Source organism: Bacillus rossius, chromosome 3 (assembly GCF_032445375.1).
Source record: "Bacillus rossius redtenbacheri isolate Brsri chromosome 3, Brsri_v3, whole genome shotgun sequence".
NCBI classification, from domain to species: Eukaryota; Metazoa; Arthropoda; class Insecta; order Phasmatodea; family Bacillidae; genus Bacillus; species Bacillus rossius.
The window spans coordinates 1,013,731-1,030,353 of record NC_086332.1 but is presented as its reverse complement, the minus strand read 5'-3'; the positions used below and the strand labels follow the sequence as shown (position 1 = coordinate 1,030,353).

The window sequence follows — 16,623 nt, the reverse complement described above, 5'->3', positions numbered from 1 at the left end:
ATTGCGGATTTCCGCGAGTCTGATAGGTGTGTGGGGAACTGGGGTTTGTGGGCGGCCGACGCAGTACACCGTTCTACGGCCCTGCCTTCCCACATGTAGCTTACCCTCACTGACGTCGATGTTCGCCTCCTCCTGGATCAGCCACGGGAGGCTTAAGATCATGTCCTCCCGTAAATTCCGCATCACTAGACAGGTGGTCCGACTGCACTGGTCACGTATCTCGGTGTTTACCTGGGCGCGCCCAGACGTGGGCGCGCTGGCTCCATCCGTTGCTAGCAGGACTTCCTCCTGCTCCGGCTGACAGCTCCCCTCCTCCACCAGGTTAGCCGCGACGTAGGAATGGGTAGCCGCCGTGTCCACCAAGGCGTGGATGGGTCGCCCATTCAGGCGGACAGGAACCCGCAGAAGTGCAGCCCCATCGCTGCCAAGCCTGCCCAGGCTGGCTGTCTCTGCCTCGCGCGCCGCTGGTGCTGCTGCCGCCCCTGATAGGGCCTGGATGTCACCAGGTGACGTGGCATGGGGGGCAGTGGCCCTTGCTGCGTTGCTGCTGCTGCGCGGGGTGTCTGCCACAGCCATCCGCGCCAAGTTGGTTGGCGGGGACAGTGGTGCTGTCGGTAGTGTCTTGGCCAGTGGTACTGTTGCCCGCACGCCGCTCCTCGTCGGGGACCTGGGGTGTGTTAGGGGTTGGTCGCCCAGGCCTCTGTTACATCCGGTCGGCGTCGTGTTGTCTCTCTGTTGATCCGCCGGGCGGGAGTCCCGGGGACATTGGCCGGCTGTGTCACTTCCCCCTACTGGGAGTTTCCCGGACTGCGTCCCTCCTGCTCCTTCTTGGCCCACACAGCTGCACGAGTGGGGCACTCCCAATGCCAATGGTATTCTGTGCTGTGGCAGTACTGGCAGCGAGGTGGTTGGCCTCCTCGTTGTTCCCTGTTCGCCCGTGGTTCGTCCCACCTGGCTGCTGTCCCTGGTCTAGGTGCCGTCTGCGTCCGCGCACCGCGGCTGCTGGTTGGTGTCTGGTACAGGACTACTGCCAAAGTGTCCTCCGGTACTACAACGTTCGCCGCTCGTGGTTCGCGGAGGGTCCTCTGATGTCCGCTTCCGAGTCTACTCGCCTGTACATCTGCTTCCACCTCACGTGCCCTTTCCACGAATTCCGATAAGTCCAGTCCCGTGGCACCTCGCATAAATGGCCTCAAGTCCGCCAATAAGAGTTCACATATCACTGGCATAATAACACTAGTAGAGCCCTCTGGATCCAGGCAGCGGTACAGGCGCACCTTCTTATGAATGAAAGCTTCGACACTCTCGCCCTCGGCCTGCCTCTTACTGTACAACATCTGTTGACAACTGACTCGTGCTGACTGCCCGTCAAAACGTCTCTCAAACAGTTTCACGAACTCCTCCCACTCTACCACGTAGCTTCCAGTGTCCGTCCACCATGTCCGCGGCCCGCCTCGTAGCTGTCCACACAATTTGTCCACCCAGTAGTCCTTTGACACGTGTCGCAGCCTGGCTTTGTACACCCTGACGAATGCCCTAGGATTCTCATGTGGTTCTCTGGCAAACTCTGGTAACGATGTCGAGTCCGGTACAAGGCGCATGGCAACTGGCAGTTGTCCGTAGTTGTCCACACGCGTCACACTGTCCCTGGCGCTGCCCGTGAACTATCCTTCACTCGCCTTGGGAGCCTCCCCCTTCACCGCCGTGCCCCATGGACACCGACACGTCTCCTCTGTCTCCCCTCTCATGTCACTTGTCACTTGATACGTTAAGTCACACCTCGCACACGTTTTTTTCCGTGTTCCCTGCCGCCGATAACATGTTCTCCTTTTCGTGGTTGTTATCTCCGCATTCCATGCTCGCCTGACACTTTCCTGCCTGGCTGAAGTTACGCGGTATCTCCGCTGCCTTATCGCTCAACCGATCCCGGCGTAAGACGCGCCGTAATACAAGCCGACTCGTTATCTTGCGCTCCGTGCCGCTCTGTGGCGCCGCTCCGTCACGCCGACTTCCTCTGCACCTGCGCGCCTTCCTTCCCGTCCCGTGGCGTACGTGACCTGCACTTTCACTGTCTTTACTGGATTTTCCCAAATTTGAAAAATTTTTAAAGTAATAAAAATTTGAACATTTTAAAATTTAAAAAGTTTGAAAGTTTGAAAGTGTTTGATAGGCCATCAAGTTGGGCGACACTTGTCGTCGCCTGGCCGACTCACCCCTGAATGATAGAATTTTGCCGGCTACTCAGTGTTCGGTAGAGAGGGGTTTGGGCCGCGTGGCCAAGGGACTTAGTCACCAGGATAGCAATTGATACACTCAAAGACAGTTTACAGGTTCTTTATATAGGGAAAATCAAACCCTTTACAAGGGGCTGCCGCGTTCCCGCCTGTGACCGATCCTGTAGGGCGGAACCCGGTTCCGCGCACTGTTACTGTATGGGAAAATACGTGATGTCCCGTTCGTGAAGAGCAAGACCCGAAAATTACTGTGCAAACGATGGCGAAAATCCAGTCCGCAAAAGAACTCCGCGACTCGTAAACTACCGGAGAAAACACGCACGCGAGAGAAGTGACTGACTGCACGCCGCGACTGAATGACGCGATGACACACCTAAATGACCACACGACTGTGACAGAGGAATCACTTCCTCTCAGCAATGCATGAACTGCAGCGAGGCACCGCGCCCGTTCTCACCGTCTCGGAGAGCTCTCGTAGACACGTCTGTCGCCTCCTGAGTCAAGCTGCCGACTGCCTCCCTCCCCGCCTCGCGCGACCCAGCGCCCGCGTCCCACCCCTCCTCGCGTGCCCGCGGAACACGCTGATTGGTCACAGGCGGAAGCTACGGCCTTGGCGCCCGGTGAACACGTGAGAACTTATTCTACATAACATTTCATACAATATAATAAACTATTTAAAATAAAGAAAACACGACCCTTCAAATAATAATATAAACAATTTACAAATAAGAATGTTTCTTATGTATTTTACATTAAACTTCCCCTAGCGTGCGAATCTCCACCCCCCTGCCCTAGCCGCACTGCACATCGGCGCACACGCAACACAGAGCAGGAGAAGGCGTTGGCGCGGCTTAACGGGCTGTGAGAGATGGGTCGGCACTTGGGTCGACGTCAGCGTGAAATGCCGACATACCATCTCGCAGTTCGTACATAGTACTTACGTATCACATCAAATGTTCGTCCTGGAGCACTGAATAATTAGGTTACATACCACTCGGTAAGTCGAGGCCGACCATGGGATTGGAAGAAAAAGTTTACGGAATTATACAACTATTGAAAACTACATATCAGTGAAAATAAGAAATGCTGGTCCCGTGTCGCGCGGAGGCTGCCGGCTTTTGTGAGCTCCAAAAGGATACTGCTGCTCTCACCGCGCGCGACCCCCCTCCCCGCCAGGCCTCCTGCGCAAAACGCATGATTTTCGCGGGAAACTGAACCGGCCAGGTTCGCGACAAGGCGTACGCTGAAACATAATTTTGGAAAATATGAAATAATAAACAATGAAAATAAAGTCTCAAAATGTTTCTGTGGAAAAAAATACATAAACCCTTTTGTAGTTTGGCGGAGGGATATGCCACACCTGGCCTGTCTCCTCCGCCGACGTGACCCTAATTGCGTGGCGTTCGCCCCGTTGCACTTTTTACACTGCAGTGCACACACGAGCGCGTTCGGTGCATACGATTTCCTGAGGCATTGATGAGGCAGAGCGGTCAATGCGACATAGAGGAGCATTGGCGGTCGGCGTCAAGGTTAGCTACATTATAAATACTATAAAACATCGTGGATGGTTGGTTATATTAGGTAAGTATAGCTACATTAAAAATACTGTTAAATCATTTTATGGTTGCTTAGCAAATAACTTTTTAATATTTATAATCTAGCTAACCTAACCTAATTGACCATTAGTTATCATGAGTTGTCCAAAATAAACATTCACGGACACACGGCAAAAGAAAAATATTGCGGCGTTTAAATAAATACCGTTTCCTTGTTTATGGTCTATCCGTTTATCAACACCGCCAAATTTATTTACAATTCACAAAAAAAAAAAAAAAACATAAGATTCACGATCGGACGTTTGGTTCTCTCGTCTGAGAAAAAATGGCTTCCCAAACATCACGAAGTTGCACGAATGTGAGTATTCGGGTATGTCCAGAAAATTGTGTGAATCGTAGGCTTCCCGCGAATACAAGTTTGAAATGGTGTTTTTTTAATGAAATAAAACAATGTCGTGTTGTGCTTATGGTTGTACAAATAGGCTGTCGAAAAAGCAGGCTGGAATTACATTTCACAAGTAAGTTTATAATTAGATCGTGTTATCTGCATGAAACCATAATATATTTTCCATTGATTTTTGTTGTCCAAATTATATAAATTTACGTAATGTCTTGTTATTTGTTAAAAAATCATAGTTTTTACCTCAGTACGTCTTGTTTTGTAGTTTTTACGCATAATTTCACCCGATTTTAAATTTGCAACACATTTCTTAATACATGTGCTACCAGCTTGCTTGTACCAAAGCCCAATAATGTACAAATTTTATCGTTAACAATTATAAGTCTTAACTTAAAAAATATGGTGAGGAAATGGACGAGAAGAAAAATTCTGTAAAACATTTTTAGTTTTATGCATTGTGGTTTAGTATCATTTTGTTCTAAAATTCCCTCGGCGTAACGTTTCCGTAATTAAAGTAATAATGAAAATCAATTTCAAAAATTTTTCTTTCGAAGTATAGTCTAATATTGATAGTGTTCGATTAGGCTAGGTTAGTTACATTAAAAGTACTTTAAAACACTGAAATGTTGGTTAGGTTAGTATTGCTACATTAATAATGCTGTTAAATATTTTTATTGTTTTTCAGGAATTACCAATTTAAGATGTAGCTATCATGACTTAACCAACTGTTCAATTATTTTACAGTATTTCTAATGTAGCTAACATTAACCTATTTAACCATCCACACTTTCAAGTATTTTGAATGTAGCTCAAAAATTCTCTAATTTCTTAGTCACTTAAGTACCGATATGAAAGAATATATTTCGTGCACATTTTTATCGTACAGTATGTTCAATTGAAGTTGCTAATGTGAATGGCGAACTTCTGAGAAATTTGAAACTATCTGGGCCACGGAAAGGACTGGTGTGAACTGGTTGCCATGCTACATGGTTAATTCCTAAGCAAATGTTAGAAACACTTAACAGTATCTTTTATGTTGCTATACTAATGTTATCAATCATATGCAATATTTTAAAATAATTTTAATGTAGCTAACCTAACCTAAACGACCATTATCACAATATCACAAATTTGTAAAACTTAAACTGAACATGCATTAACGCGTCCTTAAAATGGTCTGTTGTAAATGTTAGGTTTGTCCACATTGACACTGGAAGGGCTGCATCAATGCACAGATATTTAATGTAGCCTATAATCGATTGTTTCTCAGAAACCAGTAGGAATTTATAAATGTTGTTTTCAGTGTAAACATAGAAATTTCTTTAGTGTTTGAATAATGTATTATTGGAATTTTATTAAATTATTTACGTAAAGGCCGCGGCTTCAAAATGTTACTGAATCCTCTGGGGAAGATGTTTAAGACTACACTGCATAGTCATATAGGTAAATAAATCATTCAAAAAAGACATAAGTGGATTAGTACTATAAATTGCTACAAAAAACCTTTCACAACTGTACTTGTACATTGCATATTGACATTTATTTCCCCTAACAAACATGAATAATAATTGTAATGCAACAATATATACATAAGGTTAACATGGCTAAAAGGTTAGAATAACTGCTAACGTGTAAAATATAAAACTTGAGATGATCTATGAACTATATAAAACACCATAAATCATGCCATAAAAAAACAACAAATTATTAATCATTGACAATTTTTTAGAAAAGACATCCCTACCCTGCACAAATTACCACAGCGAATGAAGATATGAGTATGGGGATATGATTGTAATGTATAAATCACACGGTGAAACTTTCAGGTCTGTAAGTCCGTTGCAAACAACCACTATCAAACAAAAAAATATATTTAAAAAATATAAAAGTAACATTCAGCACAGCTGAGTAGAAGTTTCTTTTGCAAGCTATTGGTTTATCTATATTCACAAGCAAGCCACTGATAAACTAACCATAAGATGTATAGAGCTAATACATATGGTTTTTGATATTCAATGTTTAGAAGTTATTATAAGTTGAACATAATAGGGAGATTAATCACTGTGATTTTATTTGTTATTTAGATTTCCTGTCAATGAAGAGATAAGGTCATTATGGATAAATGCTGTCAGAAGGAAAGATTGGCTGCCCACTCAATACAGCAGGCTGTGTTCTGTTCATTTTTTGGAGAGTTGTTTTGATAGATCCATGACAAGAGTGCTGTTGATAAAAGATGCTGTTCCCACTATTTTCCAGGCATTTCCCGCATATTTGCAGAATGTAAGTAGCTTAATATGCCTGTGCCTTTGAAGTTTGTGAAGACTGCACTTACATCAGCCCCACATTGCTTTGTTGCCTTGATTCATTTGTCATTCAGGTTCACTTACATCTCTGTTAGTTTATTTGGTTGGAATTAATGACTTAAGTTATTTCACCTTATTTCATGAAATTTTTACAAAATTGTAAGGGGGGAAAAACCATGCCCAGAACAAAAATTAATAAATAACTTTAACATTGTAATAGTCCAATAAATGAAATGACGAAAAAAAAACCTTCTTAAAGCACAAATCATGTAAACAAGAAGGGTATAATGTTATTGACACAACAATTTGCCTAAATAACACCAATGCACCCTACCTGAATGCTGTTAAGTAAGCAATAAATTAATTTTATAACCCATTTAGTCATTACATATATCAGGATTTATTGCCTTATTTCTACTAAAAAATCACATGTTACAGTCTTGTAAGACAACATTATATTTCATTTCATACACTTAACAAGATAAACTTGCACATATACGTCGTCGGTAGCTAATATCGGATTAACAAAATACAGTATTCTGCATTTAAATGCATTGCAACCAGTGATGTTTTGCTCGCACAAGGGGGCGTGGTCGTTTTTTGTTTTGACTTCAACTGTTAACACAGCGGAGTACACACACTTACTCCCTAACTTCTTAACTCCATGGTGCTTATCTGGAAAAAAATAAAACTCCATAGAATGCTATTTTTGAGTACACTGTCATGAAGTACACCGGTAAGAATTTTTTTTTTTTTTTTTTTAAACTTTATTGCAACTTGTCCCAAAGAGCTGAAAGCTCATGCTGGGGGACTATACATACAATGTACAACGTATATACAACAACAACAACAACAACAACAACAACAACAACAACAACACATGTATCCGTATGGTTATCAATATCAAAATAGCCTATACACATACATTATTACGTTTTACCACACGTCAAATACTAATAACAGTAATATCTATGATTATTACAAACATGTTCAGTAATATTTAGAGGTAATAGTCTGACGCCACTCCCGCTGCCTGATTAAGATTTGAGTGAATTTTAAGTTGAAAATGATCTCAGGGGTAAAAAACGGGGGTTTGACCTCGTGGCTGTAGGCAGGAGTGCGTCGCAGTTTTAAACTACCTGGGCTGTTCAGGCCACCCAGGACGCCTTGAAAATAAAAGGAAAACCGACTGAAAAGATACTGCACTTTATTTAGACCGATACACGTGCTTATCCAATGCCTGGCCGAGTCTGTTGTCAGACCGTCGCTTCACGATTGGTTCAACGCATCGACGTTGCGCACAAACAGGATAGGATGCAAAATCGTGTATAATGATTTATCCCATGACCATTACTAACACAAAGGCTGCGGCAAATTATTGTAGAGCTGATAAATTGCAACTGTTTATGTGGAAAATGAAGTTAAACATACAATGACAGCAAAATATAATCAAACGTTCATAAAGGTGGTTGCAATCTAACCCACTACAATGCGAATGTTTCTAATCGTGCGTAAGCCCGGCTAGATGAAAAACATACGTGAGTCACAGTCACTTCTTACAGGTTAACAAAGTTATTACTTGGTTAGATTGCAAGTACATATATTACACAGTTGAAATCAGCTAAATTGAAGACACGTATATTAAAGAGTTTTTATATGGCACTCGAGGCTTGCTAGAAGCCCTTAACAAATAACGATTCACTGAGGTCGAGGCCTGGAAACTGCGTATGACTCAAGTCCGCTGTCCGAATGCTTAGGACGTGAAAAATTACGTAGAATGTCGAAATATCCCTTTTGGGATGAAAATGAATTATGCGAAGAGCCGCACATAAGAACGTATGGCTAAATGGGGTCGGCGCAGAGCTAAATGAAAAGATTTTGGTAAACTTACAACTATTGCGATGAACTGGACGTGGCGCTAAACTGTAGGCTCTGCGTTCGCAGAGCGACCGACCCCTTTGAGCTCCCGACGGCAACTGGCACTAGAGCGCCGCGCGACCTTGCGCCAAGACGCGTGTAGCGCGGGAAAACAGCTCCGACCAGTTTTGGACTTAAATGATTTATTTGACATTACATGATTATTTAACAATTGCACATAATTTTCATATTATTTCAGTATCTTCTAATTGTTATTAATTTGGTTGTTTTAAAAAGATGATTATTTATACGCTGTAGTCGACTTGGTGTTATTCGCGGCGCACTTTCACTCACACTGCGGACATTACGCTCGGGCGTGTTCGTTGCACTTACGAGTAGGTGTTGTTGGGACGTAACGGCCTGTGCGATTCAGAGGGAGCACCAGCGGTTGGCTGCAAGTCATAAGAAGTTACAATAGAAATAACACATATCATAATCAAAAATATTAATTATAAATAGAACCTTTTCTCTGCCTTTTTTTTATATTTTTTTATTATTGTTAAACTAATTAATTCTTAAGTTTTTGTTTTTTCTCTTAATCGTTAGTCACTATTGCCGTTAATGTTTACATGCAAGTAGATGATCTCTTATTTTATTTTTAACTGAGGCATATGATGGTTTTTTATTGAAGCTTTTAGATACTTCATTATAAATCTTAACTAGTTTGTTTCTGGCAATATTAGTACCAAAATATGATGTATTACATTGCACTATGTGTTACTCTCTCCTCTTGTTTGATAGTTATGTACCAGCGAATTCAGTGTGAACAGTGTATTTAATGATGTAAGATCATTAAAATGTTTATATAGGATAATAATAGATGAGTATTTTCAGGGGTATTTTAGCTGCAGTATGTCAGTTTCGCTATAAAGTTTGATTGTTGGAGTAAGGCAGTCATACCCATACAAAATCCTAATAGCTCTATTTTGCAATACTTCCAACTCATGCAGATGTGTTTTGTTGCACCACCCCCAGATTACTAATGTATCTAAGATGTGATTCTGTGAGGGAGCTATAAATAGCTTTCAGTAACTTTGGAGATATTGTGCCTATTAACCTGTGCATTATTCCAATAATTGGTGTTATTTTGCCCTTAATTTTACTAATATGTTTCTCCCATGTGAGTTTGGAATCAATGACCAGTCCAAGATATGTTGATGATACTTGTTCAAGTATGCAGTCATTATAAGTTATATTTATGTTATTTTTTATGTCTTTGTTACTTACTTCATTAAAAATCATATAGTAGTTTGTTTTGTTAGTATTCACTGATAACTTGTTTTCCTGAAACCATATTTGCAAAATATTCAGATCATATTGTATAATTTGTTTCATATCTACATCAGGTTCTGCAAAATAAAAGATACTTGTATCATCTGCAAATATGGACATTTTCCCCTTCGCTGGAAGTTCCCCGATATCATTGATAAACATCATAAACATAATTGGTCCTAGTACTGATCCCTGAGGTACCCCAATTATAATTGGTTTGGCCTTACTAATATGATTATTGCAGTCAACATATTGTTCTCTGTTTTCCAGATAAGTTTGAAGCCACATAAGTGCTTTATTGGTTAAACCGGCAAGTTGGAATTTCTTTATAAGCAATTCATGATCCACAGTGTCAAAGGCCTTTTTCAAGTCAAAAAACAGTCCTGAAGCCTGTTTTTTTTGTCTATGGCTGTTTGTAATGACGTCGTCCCGACTATGGCCTCTAAGCCTGTGCTCCGCACCGCTAGTACCAGATCCCGTTTTCGGAGCGCACCCCTAGCCCAGCGAGAATGAGTCATTAAACAAGTGCGTCGTAGCTACTCCGTGTGAGCACCGCATACACGGAGTAGATAACGAACCTCATTACCAGTCACCGGCCAATGGCCTTAATTAAAGTGCCCGTGTCAATGAGCGAGTCAGATTAGGATAAATCCAACTAAAACAGTTCTCAGTGAGACAATATATTAATAAATTTACAGTCGCCAACTTGATGCCACAATTCAAATTATTAAATACTATAAAACAGTTGTTAAGCCTTAAGCACCCGATTACTAGGTGCTACCTTTTAATTGAGCACCTGGAATGTGTTTTTAGCTTATAATAGAGCAAATAAGTTTATATAAGTTTTTGGCGCCGACTCACAAAGGAGGTGAAAGTTTCCCTCCCTTACGATGCGGCCATGTTCGGCAGTCTCCAACAACTCCGCGCCGGGTCAAGACGTGTGTCCGTGAGCAGCCTTCACTTTTGTTCCACCGATCGTTCACTCTGTACTTGATTTAATAACCAAACCTTTTTAATTCATTGCTGCTCACGTAGGCTCGGCGTGTATTTCGCGGACCCGGGCTTATCCTGACCGCCTTCGTTAGTGGTTCCGCACCGCGTCGCGGACCACGCCACGTACGGGACTGGCCGACTCCAGCCAACACGTTTTCGATAAACCGCCGTGCATATGCCTGCCGGCTGCAACTTCACGTAAGTGTAGACTAGAATTTAGGATCACGCTCTTTGAGCCCTCCTAAGACTTTCGGCGCTGGCCGTCTCCAGCGAACTAGTAATCACGTCCCCGCGAGACTGCCGCGGCAAATTCACAGTGTTATGTTAGTGTGGTGTTTTGTTTTGTATTCAGCGTGTGTTAGTGTAATTGTACAACGGCTCAGACGCCGGCTAGTGCATTATCATTTCTTGTGTAGCGGTTCTGCCACCGCGTAGTGTATATGTAGGGAGTACAGCGTACCCATGCGTACCACCGGAGAAGTCTGTGGATTAAAAGCCAATTTAATATAAACTGTGTCGTCTACGATTATTCCGCACCATTCCGTCCTCCACACGGCCGAGCGACCTCACAGCCAAGTAAGGAATTTCAGGGTAGATTCCCAGCCGTGTACCTGGCGGGGCACGCAGGGTCAGAGTACCCACTAGCCTGGCGCTCTCCGGACAACAGCAGCACCGCGACGCCCGTAGCGCCCGTCAGGTACTTCCCGGGCCTTCTGCAGAGGCCGGGTGACGGCAGCCTACCTAGTGTGAAATAACCAAATCAACAGACCGGGCTGTGTATTTAAAGTTACTACTATAACTATTAAACAATAACAAGTAATAATATGATTTCCTTCAACTGTTATGATAAAATGTAAAATATAAATTGAACCAGATAGGATTTAATACCTAGTAATTCCTAATCTCAAGTCACACATTTTACCGAAATGTTAAATGCATGTATTTAAGTGTATGCAAAATACTGTATGTATTATATACTCCAAACTATAGCATATTTTTAAGGTTGTGATTATTAAAGGTTATAAAATTTATTCCAGAACATTATTTTGTGGCATTAACATTTATGTGTGTGTGTCAATGCCGCCACTCACAGACAACTTTGGCACCAACACCTAAGGAATTTGAAATATAAAACTACCTCAATGAGTTATCAACCATATAATTGTTACAACCAAACATTGCACAAACTTTTTCAGCCACAACAAATAATTATAATTTCAGAAAACTTGGAAAACACAACACTGCCCTAAACCGAGGAAAGTGTAAGTACCGTATTCCTTATTAAGTACTCCCTTTACTAATGAGTGTTTAACTGTTCTTGTAAATACACATATAGATGCAATATATCTTCAACTTTGGACGACATACTGTGTTGCCGTGTGGGCTGTCTCGAGGGTAATATTGACTGACGATTAGACTAAGCGACTGGGGGTGTAAGTCTGTCGAAACTACTGGTGAGTGGATGGGTAACATGGTAACGATGGCGAAGGCTCCCCGGTCGGAGGGCTAGGTCCTACTGCCGAGGCCGCGGGCCACTCGCAGCTGCCACGACCATTCCCGCGCGAATACCGCGCATTAAAACCGAATGGCCGTACAGGTTAACTAGTTTGGCATAATTGCAGAGTGAAAAATTTTACCCGACAAAACAAGCCTTCCACTGTTTTAAAATGGTTACCGTAATTTGTTACAGAATTTATATTTATACCCATAAAATCGGCGGAGCATTACCCCGTCCTGCATCGATAGCCCCCTCGCGTTTATCGATACATCGTTGTGGCGTGGGTCGTTCGGTGCACTGGCACTACACTGCACTAGAGGTCGACACCACAGCAATGGGCAGTAATGGCCTAAGTGACTGGAAGGAGCCCCAACAGGTGTCGCCAATCTGATGTGCTGTATCATGTATTTTAGTTTCACGAACTTAATAAGAATATCCTAAATTTATATTATTTTTATATTTTGAAAATAATTAAATGCTCAATGCATATCCAAATATCTCGAAATTATTTATTCTACTCCATTTTTACTGAAAATGTATACATTTTCTTCTGCAAATTCCAACAATGAGGATATCATTTTAGCACTGAAAACAAGTTTTATTCACACTTTTACATTAAAAAAATAATTTAAGTTTTACGTGTGAGTTGCCCACTTCGGTAAACTTCGGAACTGTTTGGGAAGGTTTTATGTTTACGTGTGTTGTAGAATATTTGGTTGTAGGCTTCCCAGTGTTGACTGTGCCGCCAAATCTTCGTTCTTGAATGTTTTGTTGTGTTTGCTTGTAAGCTATTCAAAGATGTTTGTCATGTTGGATTTAAAGAATGGTCATGGTGCTTTATTGTTGTGTATTCGATTGTGATTCAAGATATGAAAAAGGAAGCGCTATAACTTTTCATAGGTATTTTATAACCGGAATATAAGACGGACGGACGGATGAAATTTTAACCTCCAAATATATTAAGTTTTCGCGTGTAAAATTTTATTGTATTATAAGTTTTTGATGTTGGTTTAGTTCTTTAGCTGATTACATAAATATTAGAACACAATCTAAAGGTTTTTGTTGAACCAAAAATCGTTAGAGCCACAAAGTTGGTAAATGTTGAATATTACTAGTGAATTATGAAGGAAGGTATACTACTTTTTTAGTAGATAATATTTAAAAATTCCATTTTTTTAATTTCCTAACTTTTTTTGCAATCATATAAGAGGGTGTTGTGATACTTCAAGTAGTTCGCTATGAAACCCCGGGGTGGCCTAGTAGTTGCTGGCTAAGACGTGATGTCCGGGATGGGTGTCACCAGGTTAGCTCTGGAATGTGTAAACAATCTGTGTGTCAAGGGTAGTTGGCTCCAGCGTGGTGCAGTAGGTCTGCTGGCTGGAATGAGCTGCGGTAGCTACACTGTTGCACTTCACCATTCAGCGAAATATAATGTTTCCTATGTGAATATGATTCAAAATAGACTTAAAATCAGACAATATAATTTTCAAGACACGTTTATGTTTGTTCGACATGGCACTCTGACATTTGCAACCAATGCAATAGGTATAATGTGAGTGAGTGATTGATTGACATAACATAATCTGAATCCTAACATCCTAACAGTAGTCTTTGATCGTTTGTTTTCTGAAGTTGTCCGCTTCCATGAAATCAGTAGTCCATGGTGCAGTTGCATTGGGGCTGAGTTAAGCTCGATACCCAAATATCGGCCCGGGTATGTTTGTGTTGGGAAAGAAGTTAAACAAGTTTTGGGATAAATGACTTGTCACTAGAATTACTGTCAGCGATACCAGGTTGAAGACTCCGCCTCGGACTGCGATCTGCGCTAGACTGCTGGTGGGAGCTGGTACGAGGTGAGGGTAGCGTCACCTTCATGCTTAAAAGCATACAAAATAAACATTAGGGGCCTAATTAAAATAACTTATGTTTAATTAATTAAAAAACATTTAAATTTTCCCTTAAGTAAAATTAATCTTTTCCATAACTGACTAAAGGCCCAAAGAAGTTATTAATAATATCAAAATAACTAGCTTAAAAATATGATTGAACTTAAACTGTTTGTTATTTTTGTAAATTCTCTGTGAACACTTGGCTATGTAACGTATACAATTTACACTTAGAATTAATTAAGGCCCTTGACTGCAAGGGGAGATAGCTACAACTATTGTTTAGTGTACCCTTAAGGGCCAACACACATGATTATGTCACATGGACAAAACTGGGGCTGGATTAATTAACATATTTATTGGAATGTTCTGAGACTTGTTTGTATAGGATATTTACAGAACAGTGGGGTTTTTGCAGGTAGCATGCACTCGACTAGATTCGCCTGGTGGGCGGGTGCATTGCTGACTGCGTGGGAGCTATGACCTCAAGTTTTACAATCTCAACGATTGGTTAGGTTACGTATTACAAACATGTGATACTGTGAGAATAGTTGATTGTTAGGTTTGCTTCTTTAAAACTACTTTAAGTTGGTGTGATCGGTTGGTTAGGTTAGATCAGCTTGATACATTTAAAAAACTGTTCAATCATTTTAAAGATTGGTTAGGAATTTACCACATAAAATGTAGCTAAATTAACCTAACCAACCATCCTTACTATTTTATAGTATTTGTAAATTATTTAACTAAATCCGCGTAATTTCTGGGCATGTTCTTTGAATTATACTTCCAATGGAGAAGATATACAGTATTTAAAACAATTTCATGGACATACGCCAGCACTGGTTTTCACTGTGTCGTAGAGAAACAACAAGATGAATACACAAACACACTTAAAACAAGCCAAAATCACGATGTAAAATGTGTGAACGCACAGGCAGCACAGAGAATTCTGTGGAAGAAATTAGTCTGAAAAATACGAGACAGTTGTAACAAGAACAGAATATACCCTGAACAATGAAGCAGAAAATAAACCCTGCCAGTTAGCAGTGGGCCAAGTATTCTGCAGTTTATTACGCAGTAATTTTTGAGGCTCATACATCTGCATTAAATTATTCAAATTCATTTATATTTTTAAGGGTTGATATGATTTGCTGCAAATGCTAACATTGATGTGGACAGACCAGCAAAAGAGTCGGGAGGAAAGTAATGGCTGTAGCCAGAGAAGTGCAACGCAAATAACTCTCGTGAATCGTGCAGCAAGTGTTGACGTAAAGTTTTTTTCTTTCAGTTTCCCGAGGGAAGAAGGCAGGAAGAGGCTGTGGGAATTAAAAATCAGATGGAAGGACTTTAAAGCTACACCGGCTGCGAAAATTTGTTCGAAACATTTTGAAGAGGATTGCTTTGACAGAGACCAGTTTGGTTGCACCTGGCTGAGGAGATCTGCCGTGCCGACCATATTCAGCTTCTCCCAGCACCGCGCCGCGCCGCCCGTGAGCCAGGCACGCCCCCTCGTGAGTAGGGACTGTCGCGCGGTCTTCCTGAAGCAGGCCCAATAGTTACAATGTTGCAATTCATAGTGAAGTATAGTGCTCAGAATTGTTGAAAAATAAATCTATTTTTGTATAAACTGAAAACACCTGTAAAGCCACAACCCGACAGGCCTGACACGCTCAGTGGCCAATGAAATACAAGATCGCAGTGACATCCCCCTGACAAACTACACGCCCCAATGGCCCTCAAGAAAATATTCTATTTCTAATTTTGTTGTGTCATGCCGTACGACGGAAAGCCAAATGGAAACCTCACAAATCTAAACATTAAAAATATTCACCTACTTGGTAAATCTTTATGATAAAAAAAAATTCGGTTTGTCTGCGAGTACACTTTCACATTTGTAGTGTTTCTTCATCTGTTTATATAAACAGATATCATTGTGTTTATGTTCAATGTTATTTTTGTACATTTGGTCAAGATTTAATTAATATAGTTAACGCTAATGGTATTTTGTATGACATTGGTCTAACGTTTAAATGTATGTGTAGCCAACTGTACAAGACCCACGATAATGGGTGCCACTCTAATTGAAATATGTATTATATGTTATGTGGTCAACTGTAAATAATTATTGTTCTTGCGGGGTTTTGGCGCCTATTCTCTCCGCAGTAGATCTCAGGAATGCTGCTGCTGTATCGATTACCCAGACTGCTAATCCAGCTAGCACGTCACTGCATTGTATTACTGGCAGGAGAGTAATTATTAAAAATAAATTAGGTAGTGTTGTGTGACTAGTGGAAATTTGCATTACCTATGACCCGGTCTGTTTTATACGTAACTGACATTTACTGTAAATGAAATAGCAATAGCTGGAAAACACGATTTTAATGGGTTCTTTGATATTGACGTGAAGTTACTGTTAATATGTAATTCTGCGAGAGGAACAACCAAAATAATTTACTGTGTATGTTAACATTTTTGTCAGACCTATGTGTCAGTAAGTAAATGTAAATGACGTCACAGAAACACATTGACTACCATGCCGGGTCTAGCTATAATCTGTCGGAGGC

The 16,623-nt window shown here is 41.2% G+C and overlaps 1 long non-coding RNA gene across 1 annotated transcript; it reads right to left on the bottom strand.

Moving 5' to 3' along the window:
• Positions 1-7,236: 7,236 nt before the first annotated feature.
• Positions 7,237-11,504, bottom strand: LOC134530053 (uncharacterized). Its single transcript, XR_010074766.1, has 2 exons — positions 11,287-11,504; positions 7,237-8,802 (listed from the first exon to the last, which is right to left on the bottom strand). It is a non-coding gene; the product is annotated as an uncharacterized LOC134530053 (long non-coding RNA).
• Positions 11,505-16,623: the final 5,119 nt, after the last annotated feature.